The sequence below is a fragment of the Bubalus bubalis genome, chromosome 8 (assembly GCF_019923935.1).
Source record: "Bubalus bubalis isolate 160015118507 breed Murrah chromosome 8, NDDB_SH_1, whole genome shotgun sequence".
NCBI classification, from domain to species: domain Eukaryota; kingdom Metazoa; phylum Chordata; class Mammalia; order Artiodactyla; family Bovidae; genus Bubalus; species Bubalus bubalis.
The window spans coordinates 51695694-51711195 of record NC_059164.1 but is presented as its reverse complement, the minus strand read 5'-3'; the positions used below and the strand labels follow the sequence as shown (position 1 = coordinate 51711195).

Sequence of the window (15502 nt, the reverse complement as noted above, 5' to 3'; positions counted from 1 at the left end):
GATGAATTAATATTAGGGAAAAAATTTCTAAAAGTTAGAGAGCACATTTTACTATACACGCAGGGGGCTATGCTGCCAACTTCACATTCACTGTCTCACAGTTCACTGATAACAACTGTCCTCACAGCAACTGTGTCTGGTGGTTGCTATTATGATACAATTTTATAGACCAGGAATTGGAATTGTTATAATGGGTAAATAATTTGCCAAAAGGTTGTGTACAGTTAGCAAGTTGTAGAGCAAGAATTTGATGCCACACTTTCAACTTAGTGCATGGCCTCTCAAGTTGATATATAGATGGTGGTAAAAGAATGTACATGTGTCTTTATGTATGAAAAGGGAAGTTGTGGAGACTATATTAGGAATTACAGAGTAAGAAATTAATTTATATTTCACCATTTAAAAACTATGGATGAAGAGGTTATGCACTGGCAAATATTTAGGAAGGGAAATATACTGTTTCTCCAAAACTTGAATTTGGAGTTAGAATGTATATCCACTATGCATTTGGAAGGAGGAGGCCAGAAATTCAAAACTCTAAAAGCAACTTTATAAGGCAGACAGGATTCCTTTGGGACTTCATATTAAGCTATTTTCAGTAGGAGTACAAATATTTTGTTAAAAATGCTAAGAAACGCCCTTAAAACATCTCCTAATAGGGTCATAAATGGCCTGTTGAAACAAACATAAACCAATTTGTCCCTATGCCCATAATATTACTACTGTACATGAAAAAATCAGTATTTACTATCATTTTTTTCTGATTAAACAATAGCCTAATTTGTGTCAATAAGGTAGATGCTGTGACAAATTAATTTGGATAAAAAATTTTTTAATTTGATGCAAAAAATACAATTTTGGCTTTAATTCATTATAATGGCAATTTATTTCCAAGGTTAGCTTTCCCTTTCCTTATGTGTTATTTAAAATAGCTGTTGCCTTTTATACTTTTTTACATTTCTTGTAACAATTCATTGCTAAACTTAAATATCTGTAGGTTGATCAGCCTTTTTTACCTAATGAAAATAATGAATGTTAACATTTGTAGAGATAAATAATATTGTACTCTATCCACTTAAGGGTACTCTCCTACACTTTGGGAGTACTTAACTATCAAAGTCTAAAGTTGTGGGTGGAATGTCATACTTTTCTGTCTGTAGGAAGCATAAAACTAGACAGACCAACTCTAAAAGAGAAAAGCTCCCCATACTCTTCACTGTGGCTCCCCTTCCCCTGTGAGGGGTCTGTCCTTCCTCACACCTTCAGGGGTATCTAGCAACTGCTATCACAGTCTGCTCACTGAACAGGCTCAGTCATTATTACTTCAGTGGAAATTTAAATTGGTGTATATTCTCTCCCTAAAGGATTTATATTTTAAGCCTAATGTGACATGGAAAGTATTATCTTCCTACTCTTGAAAAAACATTTGATCATCAGATATTAGTAAGAAATATTAGCAAAAGTAGAGAAGTAGCTGTGAAAAGTCTGTTTATGTATCCCAAAAGACACAAATCTATGCATAGCTAGTCCCAAAGTAAACTTCTATAAGTTACATGAAATAATAAGTGAATCTGAGGTTCTTGAATAATAGAATACTAGAACCAGATGGCACCTAAGAATTCATTGTCTACTTTGCTCTACCCGAGATAGTAATTTCTTGATAAGAACACTAACAGGTGGTCAACAATTTACACCACTCTTTTGGCCTTTTAAAAACAGCTAGGTTTCAGAAACTACTTGGCAAACTGCTAGTCAACTGCAGAAATGTTTCTGCTCAGAAACCCCAAAATAAAAATGTTTCCCAAAGGAATCAAACATGTTCTATAAAATCCTGGTCTGTTCATAGAATATGGTAAGCATGAATTTCATAGAAAATTAATGATAGCACTCAGATCCTTTATGCCAGATTAAGAGGTACTGAATGTAGTGGGTGATGGTTCACAATAAGAACAGAGAGTTATGCACTAAGAAGTATGCTCCAATCCTGGATGTTTACTGGCATAAAATTCAGAACATTAAGAAATAATGTTTCATAAGAATTCCATTTCATAATTTTAAGTTATTATTCTCATTATACATGAAATCTGCCATTATATTTAGATACAATATGCAATGGTGTAAATCTGGACCAAATACTTTCTATAACAGAGTCAATGGGGTGAGATGATCACTCCCTAAGTTCCAGTCAATGGGGTGAGATGACCACTCTCTAAGGTAAGCACCCTCAGTCGGGAATCTGAGATGCTAAAACTTAGGAAACAAATGGGATAAAATGGAGTTTTTGAGAACAGTTCACTAGTCTGTGTGCTTTTGGTATGATAAAATACATTTGCAATGCTTCTTTAAATGTATTGGGCTTCCCTGGTGGCTCAGCTGGTAAAGAATCTGCCTGCAATGCAGGAGACCTGGGTTTGATCCCTGGGTTGGAAAGATCCCCTGGCGGAAGGAAAGGCTACCCACTCCAGTATTTTGGTCCATAGAATTCCATGGACTGTACAGTCCATGGGGTTGCAAAGAGTCGGACATGACTGAATGACTGTCACTTTCACTTTAAATGTATCAATTCTACAAATTTTTATTTTATTTTTATAAACAGTCATTCAATTTCAAATTTACTCAGTAGATATTATTGCACACATATCATAATTTGATTATATATCATATCAATTTGAGATATGTATATTATAATTTTATATTTAACTTTTAAGTCCTTTAGACAGATTGATAACCTTGGTAATCTCTATTTTGCTTAATACTGTCTTGCTTTCTCTGCTCTTGGACATTCTCATGACTCATTTAATGAAGAAAAGATCACATTAACAGTCAATGATATACAACCAAGCATCTAAAGTAATCTCTAATCTAGAAAAAAAAAACAAAGATATTTTGAAATCTAATACTATATAAATGCTATATTTACCTAAAATATGTGGATTTTAATTATAGGCAGAAAATTTCCAAAAATCAAGAAATTTTACTATCATTCAATATTGATATGAACAACAGATCTAAGTTTTAAGAATTAATTTGATCATTTTGTGAGATTTTAAGATTTCTTCATGAGACTGATTCTAACTCAAAATATTCCTTCTCAATACTCTTCTTTAGTAGACCGCTAACTCTTTCTCCCCTTAAAACCATGAGCAAACAAAAATAAATGAATAAAAATTTAAATATAAAGATTTATTTTACAAAGTTTTTTGTACTTCAAATGGTTCTTACAAAACTTTTGGATAATTCAACTGCAAGCTAATCAGAAACACATGGGATTGGATTCCCTTTGCGATTTACAATCAGGGTGAAAGGACTTGGCAAACTGCAGTGGTTTAATAATAACAAAAGAATCAAGAATATTCAACTTCACAAGTTTATAAGCTTCCTCCCAGTTCACTTCCTTTGTTGTTCTGGAATCTTGAATTATGAAAACTACCTGGTTATCTGAGCTAGTATTCTCACACATTAGCACCTTATCCACCACCCACTAACTTCAAATTATCTCAGTCAAGATGACTTTGAGTAAAAAAGAGAGCCTAAAATGGGATATATAGTGGTGGACCGGTAGCCTCCTTTCTTCCCCTCCTGGAGTTTGTACTCCTGTGGGAATTTTGTGGAACTGGTATCTGTAAAAGATGCATTGGGAAGCACAGTTTTGGGTGGAGTAGTGTGCCAGCATTGCACAGGACAAAGATACAGTAAAGGCCCAGGGAAGGAAAAGATCTCCAGTGGTCTAGGTAGGAAGTAAAGAGGATACAAATCAGAAAAGCAAAAGAGGAAATTAACAAGTAGAGTCATAAATGAAATAATTTAAATATAAAATCAGCAGGATTTGATAGCTGCTTGACTTTGGGAATCAAAGGTGAATTTCATGGGGAAAATAAAGTTGTACTGTATGTATGTCTGTATAAAGCCTGGGAAAGATAATAATGAGTTTAGGTTTGTATGTTAGTTTTATATGCTATATACCAAATTCCTATAAACTTGGTAGTTTAAAGAAATTTGTCAGGAGCCGCGTTAGGCATTACTGACAAAATGGAGGCACGGCCCCAACCCCCTCCCCTCATCCCGCAGGCACGGTCCCAGGATGAAGGAGTTAGGCCTTGTGATTCTGACTTGTTCTTTCCTTTCTTCGGTTGAGTTGGCTGAAAAGAATGTTAAGGTGCTTATTGTTCTTGAGAGAAGCATGAGAAAGCCAAAGCCTTCTGCAGTTGTGCCCAGAAAATAATCTATAGACATTTGTTCAAGGATCTTTACAAAGAATGTCCCAGGATGAGCACGTAGGCTGCAGCTTGAGGCCATGGGAAGGATTGTTTTCTGAGACCTGTTTGTGAAGGAAATATTTAAGGCAAAAGAAGTTTGCTGAGTTTAGGGTTTAAAAGCCTCTTGATGAAAGGGAAAGTGGAGAGTGAAAAAGTTGGCTTAAAGCTCAATATTCAGAAAATGAAGATCATGGCATCCGGTCCCATCACTTCATGGGAAATAGATGGAGAAACACTGGAAACAGTGTCAGACTTTATTTTGGGGGGCTCCAAAATCACTGCACATGGTGACTGCAGCCATGAAATTAAAAGACACTTACTCCTTGGAAGGAAAGTCATGACCAACCTAGATAGCATATTCAAAAGCAGAGACATTACTTTACCAACAAAGGTCCGTCTAGTCAAGGCTGTGGTTTTTCCTGTGGTCATGTATGGATGTGAGAGTTGGACTGTGAAGAAGGCTGAGCGCCAAAGAATTGATGCTTTTGAACTGTGGTGTTGGAAAAGACTCTTGAGAGTCCCTTGGACTGCAAGGAGATCCAACCAGTCCATTCTGAAGGAGATCAGCCCTGGGATTTCTTTGGAAGGAATGATGCTAAAGCTGAAACTCCAGTACTTTGGCCACCTGATGCGAAGAGTTGACTCATTGGAAAAGACTCTGATGCTGGGAGGGATTGGGGGCAGGAGGAGAAGGGGATGACAGAGGATGAGATGGCTGGATGGCATCACTGACTCGATGGATGTGAGTCTGAGTGAACTCCGGGAGTTGGTGATGGACAGGGAGGCCTGGCGTGCTGTGATTCATGGGATTGCAGAGTTGGACACAACTGAGCGACTGAAATGAACTGAACTGAACTGAAGAATAGCTAGAAGCCTTTTTAGGAGATAGTGATCTTAAGATGCTAGGGGCAAACAGGATTTAGAAAGATAAGAAATAAACTGAGGAATGTAGCATGAGTTACAATATAATCACAAGTAAGTATAGGACACATAAGAGAAAGTAGATAATAGATAGTAAAGCCGATTCTGAGAGTTTCGCTGAAGCAGGAACTCTGTTTGTAGGGCAACAAGGATTTCTGGAGACAATAAATCTGGGTGGGGGAAACTAAAAATGTCAAACCTCTGACCTAATGCTTTTGTCAAAGTATAAAAGAAAACCTGAAGCTTGAAATAAACATGTAGTCCCGTACCTCGAGTCAGAGGCTACATCATTGTCTGCGGACACCGCTCACCCCTTCAGGCTGATTCCCTGGCTGCTGGAGCTGGACTCCAGCACAATTTTCTCTTTATTATCTCACAGTTTCTGTGATCAGCAGTCTGCACATGACTTAAATAGATTCTCTTCTCAGGAGCTCACAAGGCTATAACTGAGGTGTTGATTGGGCTGTGTTTTCCTCTGGAGGCCTGCCTGTGGAAGATCCACTTTTTTAAGCTTTTTCAGGTTTCTGACAGAATTTGTTTCTTGGTGGCTAAATAACTGAGGATCCCAACCAAAGAATTTTATGTCTCTGAACTGTGGTGCTGGAGAAGACTCCTGAGAGTCCCCTGGACGACAAGGAGATCAAATCAGTTAATCTTAAGGGAAACCAACCCTGAATAGTCATTGGAAAGACTGATGCTGAGGCTGAAACTCCAGTATTTTGGTCACCTGATGTGAAGAGCTGACTCATTGGAAAAGTCCCTGATGCTGGGAAAGATTGAGGGCAGAATGAGAAGAGGGCATCAGAGGATGAGATGACTGGATGGCATCACTGATGGAATGGACATGAACTTGGGCAAACTTCAGGAGACAGTGAGGGACAGAGAGGCCTGGCTTGCTGCAATCAATGGGGTCACAAAGAGTCAGACATGACTGGGCAGGCGACTGAACAATGCAACAACAACCCATTTTCTAACTAGCTGCTAGCTGGAGGTTGCCTTCAGGTCAGGTCTTAGAAGGAGTTCCCTGCCATATGGCGCTCTCCACAGGAAGTTCAAAACATGGCCATTTGCTTCTTCAAAGTTAATGGAAGATTCTCTAGCTCTATCTTGCACAACATGGCCTATGATACAGCTTAATCAAAAGAGTGAAATCCCATTGCCTTTGTCATATTTGATTGGTTAGGAGCAAGTCAGGAGTTCTGCCAGTGTTCAAAAAGAGAGGGTAATAGGAGAGAAGGACCTACTGGAAGTCATCTTATGGTGTATTGCCACAGTTCAGACGCACTGTGTTTGAGGTGTTATAGGAGCTGTCTGGTGAAAAGGTCATCACTAGACAGTGTACATCTAGAAAGTTCTGTCCTTAGTGAACTTTGCATAGCAATTTGAATTAAACTACTACATTCTCATAATACTCCTTATCCAGATTGTGCTGAATGTCTTTAACATCAAGAGGACTAATTCTTACTGTGACAACAAAAAATGAAATAATATTTTTCAGGTGGTGGTGAAAATATAACTTAGGAAAGTATGTGTGGTGTCACTTAGGGCTAGAAAGCATGGAAATACACATTTATTCCTTAAAGCCAAAGATAAAATAATTTAATTTTCTAATCTGAAAAGCTCCATAGCACATAAATAGGCAGCCTCTCAGCCAACATCTCTTGGAAGAAGATACAATACCTCCCACTACACTCTAGGTTCTGAGCCAATTTCCATTTGACACATAGAAGTTAATTCTGGTCAGCTCTCAGCAAAATCTTGACCTTTGAATATCATTGGAAAATTGAAAGGAGATTTAGAAACAGAGGCAATATGCTAAAAATTGGTGCTTCATTACCACCCACTCTCTTTGTTTCCTTCTTCTCCTGTCCCTAAGTGACTAAATAAAATGAGCATAGATCATCTATATCTTGGATTTATGTGACAAAATCTATCAACAAGTCAGCAACATCACTTGTGCATAATACAGCTTTACTCTCCCTATCTTTCATTTCTGGTGGCTTTGGCCAACAGATACTTTGTTCCCTAAAGGCAGAAAGCAGAACAAAAGATCAGTATATTCCACAAAGGAAAAAATAAATTAAATAACTCTATAAAGAATAATTTCCTTCTGCCTAAATTTTGAGTTATATTATGCAATCATGGGTTGTTTTTTTTTTTTTAAGCTATTCAAAGCTATGTTTTAAAAATCTAGTTATAAAATTTCAAAAAGCATACCATAACTTGGGGAGATACTTGATACATATAAGGCACAGGATTGCTATTTTTTTACAACTAAAGAGTCTTCAAAATCAGTAAAGATTTACACAGTAAGTGAATAAATAAAAGATGAAGAAATACAATGACTAATATGCTTATTTAAAAGGGGTCAAATTTATTTGGAATTAAAACCATGCAAAATTAAGCAATGAACTATTTTAATATATCTAATAACCAAATTAACATACCCAAGCAAGAGTGCAGAGAAATTAGTACTTTTAAGTATCTGGAGGTGGCACAAATTGGCACAAACTTTCTGGAAGATGATCTCAATATATATCAAAAATTCTAATATGTAATTCTAGGAATTAATCTTAAGGGGGATCAAAAGGGACTTACCTCCAAGTAAATTTTTTTAAGTTTACTTTTTGTTGATTTACAGTGTTGTGTTTATTTTTGCTATACACCCAAGTGATGCAATTATACATACATATTATATGCACACATACTTTTCTGCATATTCTTTTCCATTACGGTTTATTATAGGATATTGAATATAGTTCCCTTTTGTTTATCCATTCTCTGTAGACTAGTTTGTACCTGCTAATCACAAACTCCCAGTCTGTCCCTCCCCCATTACCCCTACCTCTTGGCAACCAAAAGACTGCTCTCTGTATCTATGAGTCTGTTTCTAGTTCATATATAAGTTCATTTGTGTCATATTTTAGAATTCACATATAAATGATATCATATGATATTTGTCTTTCTCTTTCTGATTTACTTCATTTAGTATGATAGTCTCTAGGTGCATCTGTGTTGCTCCAAATAGCATTATTTCATTCTTTTCTCATGACTGAGTAGTATTCCATTGTATATATGTAGCAAATCTTTTTTGTTTTAATACTTTTTATTTTGTATTAGGGTATAGCTGATTGACAATGTTGTGCTAGTTTCATTGAACATTGATGGGGCCTCAGCCATACATATACATGTATCCATTTTCCCCCAAACCCCTCCAAGTATTTTTATCACAGTTTGTTTAAATTTTATTTTTATTTTTTTAGAACCAAAACCATTTTATATTGGAGTATAGCCTACCACATTTTGTTTATAATAGAATAAACCTGGGATGAAAGAATATTCAATAATAAGGGGTTACCAAAATAAGTTATGATATAGTCACTTGTGAACATACTATTAACCTGCAATAGACACTTTAGCCTGTCTTATCACTCCATGTCCCATTCTCTCCTCACTGCCATCCTCGCACCATCCACAGGGGCATTTGTGCTTCATAACCCTTTGTACCTACCCATTCCCCCCTGTATCGATAGCTAATAAGCTGTAGATACACCCAACTAGTCCAATCAGGTTTGTTCTCTTAAAAGTTTAGAATTGAAATTAAGAGCCCCTTTGGAGAAGACTCTTGAGAGTCCCTTGGACTGCAAGGAGATCCAATCAGTCCATCCTAAAGAAGATCAGTCCTGGGTGTTCACTGGAAGGACTGATGTTGAAGCCGAAACTCCAATACTTTGGCCACCTGATGAGAAAGCTGACTCATTTGAAAAGACCCTGATGCTGGGAAAAATTGAAGGCAGGAGGGGAAGGGGATGACAGAGGATGAGATGGTTGGATGGCATCACCGACTTGATGGACATGAGTTTGGGTAGACTCCGGCAGTTGGAGTCTTGATGGACAGGGAGGCTTGGCATGCTGCAGTTCATGCGGTTGCAAAGAGTCAGACATGACTGAATGACTGAACTGAACTGAGTAAATCTGCACTTTACTTAAATGGAAGACCTGTGAACTCTGGTGCTGTAGAGGTGACACACAGAGAAGGAGAGAAAGCAGTCTCCAGAGAAGAAGAATAAAGCAGAGAAAAGCAGAGGGTAGAGGAGGTATTGAGTGCATGCTAGGGTCAAGACCATGCATCAACCCCCAGAGTTCTTGATAATATCCTTGATGGAATCCAAAGAAAAAATTCACTTTTGAAGACCCCATCTTCTATTTTTTTAGCCCTTCCTCCCTATCTTTTCTTGTTTTCATTTAGGTATTATATATATTTGCCAATTAGGGCTTCCTGAGAAAGGTTTCCTAATAGTACCCTAATTTCCTTCCTGGAGGCTGACCAAGACTCCAGGATCCACCAGCAATGGTTGTGTTCAGTTCAGTTCAGTTCAGTCGCTCAGTCGTGTCTGACTCTTTGCGACCCCATGAACCACAGCACACCAGGCCTCCCGGTCCATCACCAACTCCCAGAGCCTACCCAAACCCACGTCCATTGAGTCTGTGATGCCATCCAACCATCTCATCCTCTGTCGTCTCCTTCCCCTCCTGCCCTCAATCTTTCCCAGCATCAGGGTCTTTTCCAATGAGTCAACTCTTCACATCGGATGGCCAATATTGGAGTTTCAGCTTCAATATCATTCCTTCCAATGAACACCCAGGACTGATCTCCTTTAGGATGGACTGGTTGGATCTCCTTGCAGTCCAAGGGACTCTCAAGAGTCTTCTCCAATACCACAGTTCAAAAGCATCAATTCTTCAGCGCTCAGCTTTCTTTATAGTCCAACTCTCACATCCATACACGACTACTGGAAAGACTATAGCCTTGACTAGATGGACCTTTGTTGACAAAGTAATGTCTCTGCTTTTTAATATGCTGTCTAGGTTGGTCATAACTTTTCTTCCAAGGAGTAAGCGACTTTTAATTCATGGCTGCAGTCACCATCTGCAGTGATTTTGATGGTGATCCAGGTGCATGCAACTTACTATGGAAGCTGAACCTGACAGACACCCCCTCTCCCCATCCCTAGCAAAGGCAGAGAATAGACTCCCACATAAGCTCAGCTCTCTGCCAGTCCTTTGGATCTTAAACTGTGGCATCCTAGCTATACTTCATGCTTTCCACATCTTAGTACTCTGCATTACCCTAGGATCCAGCTTATTCTCATACTTATCCCTCAGCCTCCCTCTGGTTTTCCGGGAACTCAATGGCCTTCCAAAATGTTGCCTTTGACTAAGTTAGCCAGAGCCAGTTTTATGGGATGATTTCAAAATATGTTAATATGTGCTTTTCTTTCTCACATTTCCTTGTATTGATACCCTCCCCTCTTCAGCTAGTGAAACCTTGGTCATTATCTTAGGCAAGTGTAAAACAGGAATGTAACATGAAAAGGTAACCATACTCAGCTTTTGACCAAAATTAGATTTTTGAATCCCTGGTGAAATACACACATATATTTTTTGGCAGTGATGTGTGACTTGCGGGATCTTAGTTTTCCGACCAGGGATTGAACCTGGGCCATGGAAGTGAAAGCACCAAGTCCTAACCATTGGACCACTAGGAAATTCCACCCAGTGATATTCTTGAAACCGAGGCTTTGTTTAAAGGGATAAGGTTTTTCTAAATCCCCTGAACTCCAATTCTTATATAAGGATATAGGCTTAATAGATGTTAATCCTCGAGTTTTATTAGAACTGTAGTGAAATGATGAAGTATATTATGCAAGGGATATATTCTGTATGAAAAGGAGAAAAGGAAAAAAGTCTTTGCCATGAAAGGAAAGCACACTTCTCAGAGGGAATGCAGTTAAGCTGATGAGATGCCTGTCAGAACCAGAACAGCCACACTGCCTTCCCTGTGCCTCCACCAAAGGGAGAGAACAAGGAAACTCAAAATGTCCATAGAAAGCAGAAATAGGTTAAATGAAAGGTTGGTGCTCTGCTTCTCTGTCAATAGGTCAAAGAGCTGTATAGTAGGATTGCAGAGGGAGACATTCAACACTGTGACATATCCAAGAGGGTGCACCAGACCTCCCTCAGCCTCTGCATGGCTTGTCAGAGACCCCGCAGCTCCTATATGGGTCAGTGAGGGAATGCAGAAATGCTACAAGGACGTAGCAGGGACTCTGGATTGGGAAAAGGAGACCACACAGTATAGGCACACAAGTTGAGGCAACTGGCAGAAACCAAGACAGAAGTTAGTACCAGCAAAATATTCAACAGGTTCAGGTAGAACCAGCCACATTTGCAGAGGACACTAGCACTGAACCCTTGGGGACCAGACCAGCCTTTCTATAGCAAAGGACAAAAAAAAAAAAAAGCAAAACAGTGGTCCCATATTTTGCCATGTGAAGACAGGTACAACTTCCACTTTCACATTGAGAAGAAAGATGAGAAGGGGAGAGCATTTGCTAACAGAAGATACAGTCAAAATTGGGTTCTAAATTGTTGAAAATGAGTATATTTCCTTAAAAGAGTCTGAGGTATCTATACTTGGAAAGACTGTACTTGGAACTGAATCTTTTCCTGGAATTGAATCGTGTAAGCAGGATGAAATCAGCTAAGTAAAATAAGGGAAGTTACAAAATATTTTGCACATACAGGTTATAGAGAACATATGTAATTCCTGCTATACTGTAATCAAGCATACTCAGTAAGACAATAGAAAAACAATAGATGTGTGTGCTTATAGAGATTAAAATCCAATATCAAAAGAAGACAATACAGGTGTAATTGGGTTTTCCTACTTTCATGATTCCTACTTTTGTACCTGTGCCCTAAGCTTTGTCTTCTCCTCCAGCTCTCAGATCTCATTTCCTCTGTTATAACTTACTCTGATACAGAAGGAGGAGAATATAAAATGAATCTAGGGATCACTATTTAAAGAGATAAAAGAAGAAATATAAGTGCTAACATGCCTCATGTCTTTAAGTATCTCAAGTTATATGATCAAAGAGAAGAAAAGCTTAAAGAAAGTACCAGGTGTTTATAAAGTTCATTGTGCAGTATATTCTGAAGAATGAAGAAAATAGGAATAAAAATAGGGTAAGAATACAGATTTGTAGTAAGCCAAGCCGCCATGGTTGCTGAAACAGTGACTTATGGGACACTGGCAGTGACAACACACAGCTCTAGGTAACGTAACAGATGAGGAGCGCTGCAAGGAAAACGCGGGCTGTATGTAAAAATTATCTGCTGAAAGGATGAAACTAAGATAAAATCAATTACACTAAATATTTGTATATCAGCTGGTTCACATATCAGCCAGTCCCCTGAAGTCATACCACATTGGTTACCAGTTTTGGGAGGCAATTCTCTACGGTCTCTCAATTTTCTGAATGTCTTGCGAGCAGGGGCACTGACTGACTTTATCTTTTCAAGAATGTTTGTATAGTTAATAGACTTGGAATATGGAGATAGGTCTTCCTCTGGATCACAGAGAAACTTTGCATATTGTCTATTATAATAAAGATAGTGTCTCTCTCCCAGAACAAAAGTTGGGCAAATTTTATCCCATTAAAATAATTAAATTCCTTAAGGTTGGAGTTTCTTAGTTGTGACAGAGCACCACTGTATAGACAGAATCCATCTAGCCCTCTTCATATCAAACCCATGGATATCTCAGGAGAGGGAGAATCAATGCAAATATAAATCTCATGCTGCCTGCTATGCCGTTACAATGTACTTTCTCTGAACCAGGAGTCTTGTGTCTTCTGCCAGCATCATGAAACTGTGTCAGGCTAACTTGTTAACATGAAAGTAAAGTAACACCCAGATCCTTCATGGGACCTGATAATCTGCTCTTTCTAGGTGAAAGGCAATTGCATGTCACACAAGCATGTCATTTTGAAAGGCTTTGATCTTCAGTGTTGAAAATTCTGACCAGTGGGAGGTTCCAGCATTATCTGAATAATACTGAGTGCTGAGAAAATAGTTACTAAAGGAATAAGAAAATAATATATTTCATTAAACAACTTCATTCTTTTCCAAAAAAATAAATGGAAAGGTCTTTATTAGTGGACTATACAAAACTCAATCTTTGTCATCAATGCCAATTTAGGGAAGAAGAAATCTGAAAGACAGTGGCATTCATACTGAATATTAGATACAGAAAAATATTGAACTATATTTCTTTCCCCTTGTCTTAAAATTTATACTCTCCTGGCCTTTACCAAAAGGGTTTTGTATGCGTCCTCCTTTGCTTCAGTCATGTCCAACACTCTGTGACCCCATGGACCGTAGCCAGCCAGGCTTCTCTGTCCATGGGATTCTCCAGGCAAGAATACTGAAGTGGGTTGCCATGCCTTCCTCCAGGGAAGAGTGCTTTAGATTTTTTTAAGTGATTTGTTAATCACTCTAAATTTTTGAAAACAGTAGCATTGTGCTGTTTTATTATAACAGCAACTGATAGTCCACTTTTTTCAAAGACACCAAAATCTATGGAAGAAATAAGCCTCATTATTTTCACTTGTATTTGATAAATGTAGATACAATGAGGTTATATAATTCCTAATTATGCATATCTCATCAGGCCAATTAAACACCAGTAATGTAAATCACTTCCTGATCCAAACACATCTCCTTATGACATTGAGATTGAAGCAGTCAGTGAAGGCTTTAAGCTAAATTACACTTGAATTCTTTATGGCTGGGTACCAATTTAAGAATCATTTTGCCTTGTTTGCAATGGTAATTGTGAAGGAAAAAAAGAGTATACTTCAGTAACAATTTAGTTAAGCACTCCAAATTCAAAGTAATTCCAAGAATTAATATCTACACTCAAACCAACAAGTATATCTTTAAAAGTTTTCTAGAATGTTTCTTTTGGGTGAGCACTTTATTATTGGGGATGGCTGGGAGGGGAGGAAGGAAGAGGAACTGCCTCACTACAAACTGATAACAAGGTTGTTAAAATCACTCTTATCAAAGGCCTTTGCACTTAACTTGTTTAGAAATAAAAGAAAAAACACTTCTGTGAGTCACTGAATTTTGTCCTTTCTACTTTGACAGGTCACCTTGTTCTATTGGATAGAAACTGAGTCAATGTGGGAAGAACTAGAATTTGGATAAAGTTCATCAAAGGTTCACACAGAAAAAGTGACTTTCCTGCACTGAATTGCTCTAAGTTTTTTTTATATTGAATTTAAGTCAAACGTTCTGTATTACGAAGGCAAAGCTTCAAATCTGTAATAGAAAAACACAAACAGAATATTCCCTGAAATTTTCTGATTAGATTTTTTATCTTCTAATAAAATTTTAACTTTTAAATAATCAGACAGCATTATGGAAAAGGATCCATCAGTGTCTGCATTCTCATACCTATGGTTTAATCACTTCTCTCCATGCTTGCATATATTAAACAAAGTCAAATGTGTGAGATAATTTACCCTTCCTAGTCAAAAACCTCCTATTATTCCCATGTCCCCTACCCATTTCCTCCATCCCCATTTTTTTTTTTTTTTTTTTTTTTGCATAGATGCTGAGCAAAGAAAGAAAAGGTTAAGGAATGTAGGAAGGGAGGTGAGTAGATTAACCCTATACTGTTTTGTTTTGTTTTTTTATCTCCATTACAACCAAATTTTAATTTTAAATCATATGATGCTTCATAAGACAAAGGCAAGTACTGAGATTGGCACAGAAATTTAAAAAGATTATAGATTTTAAGAAAAGTTTTTTGCTTTTATTCCTCTAACTTACTTCTCTTCACTTTTACAGTGTTTTTCAGTAGCTTTTTTTACAACATACATTTTATTTGTTTATTCAATTAGGGCTTCCCTGGTGGCTCAGCAGTAAAGAATCCACCTGACAACGCAGGAGACACGGGTTCAATCCCTGGGTCAGGAAGAGCCCCTGGATAACGAAATGACAATCCACTCCAGTATTCTTGCCTGGGAAATCCCATGGACAGAGAAGACTAGTAAGTTACAGTTCATGGGGTCGTAAAAGAGTTGTATACGACTTAGAGACTAAACAACAATTTATTTATTTAATTTTATTTTTGGCTGCACTGGGTATTTATTGTAAGGGTTTTCTCTAGTTGTGGCCAATGAGGGCTACTCTCTAGTTTGGTTTGTGAATTTCTCTTTGTTGCAGTGGCTTTTCTTTGTTGCAGAGCATGAGCTCTAGAGCATGCAGGCTTCAGTAGCTGTGGTTCACAGACCCCAGAGCACAGGCTCAGTAGCTGTGCCTCAGAGTTTAGTTACTCTGAGGCATGTGGAATCTGGACCAGAGACTGAATCCATGTCCCCTGCATTGGCAGGTGAATTCTTTACCACTGGGTCACCAGGGAAGTCTTGCAAGATACATTTTTAACTACTGTATTGTTCAATTTCAAAAAGAGT

The 15502-nt window shown here is 37.9% G+C and overlaps 1 long non-coding RNA gene across 1 annotated transcript; it reads left to right on the top strand.

Annotated features, from left to right (window-relative positions):
- Positions 1–2089: 2089 nt before the first annotated feature.
- Positions 2090–14985, top strand: LOC123334709. The gene is made up of 4 exons (XR_006552762.1): positions 2090–2214; positions 14172–14243; positions 14638–14681; positions 14930–14985. It is a non-coding gene; the product is annotated as an uncharacterized LOC123334709 (long non-coding RNA).
- Positions 14986–15502: the final 517 nt, after the last annotated feature.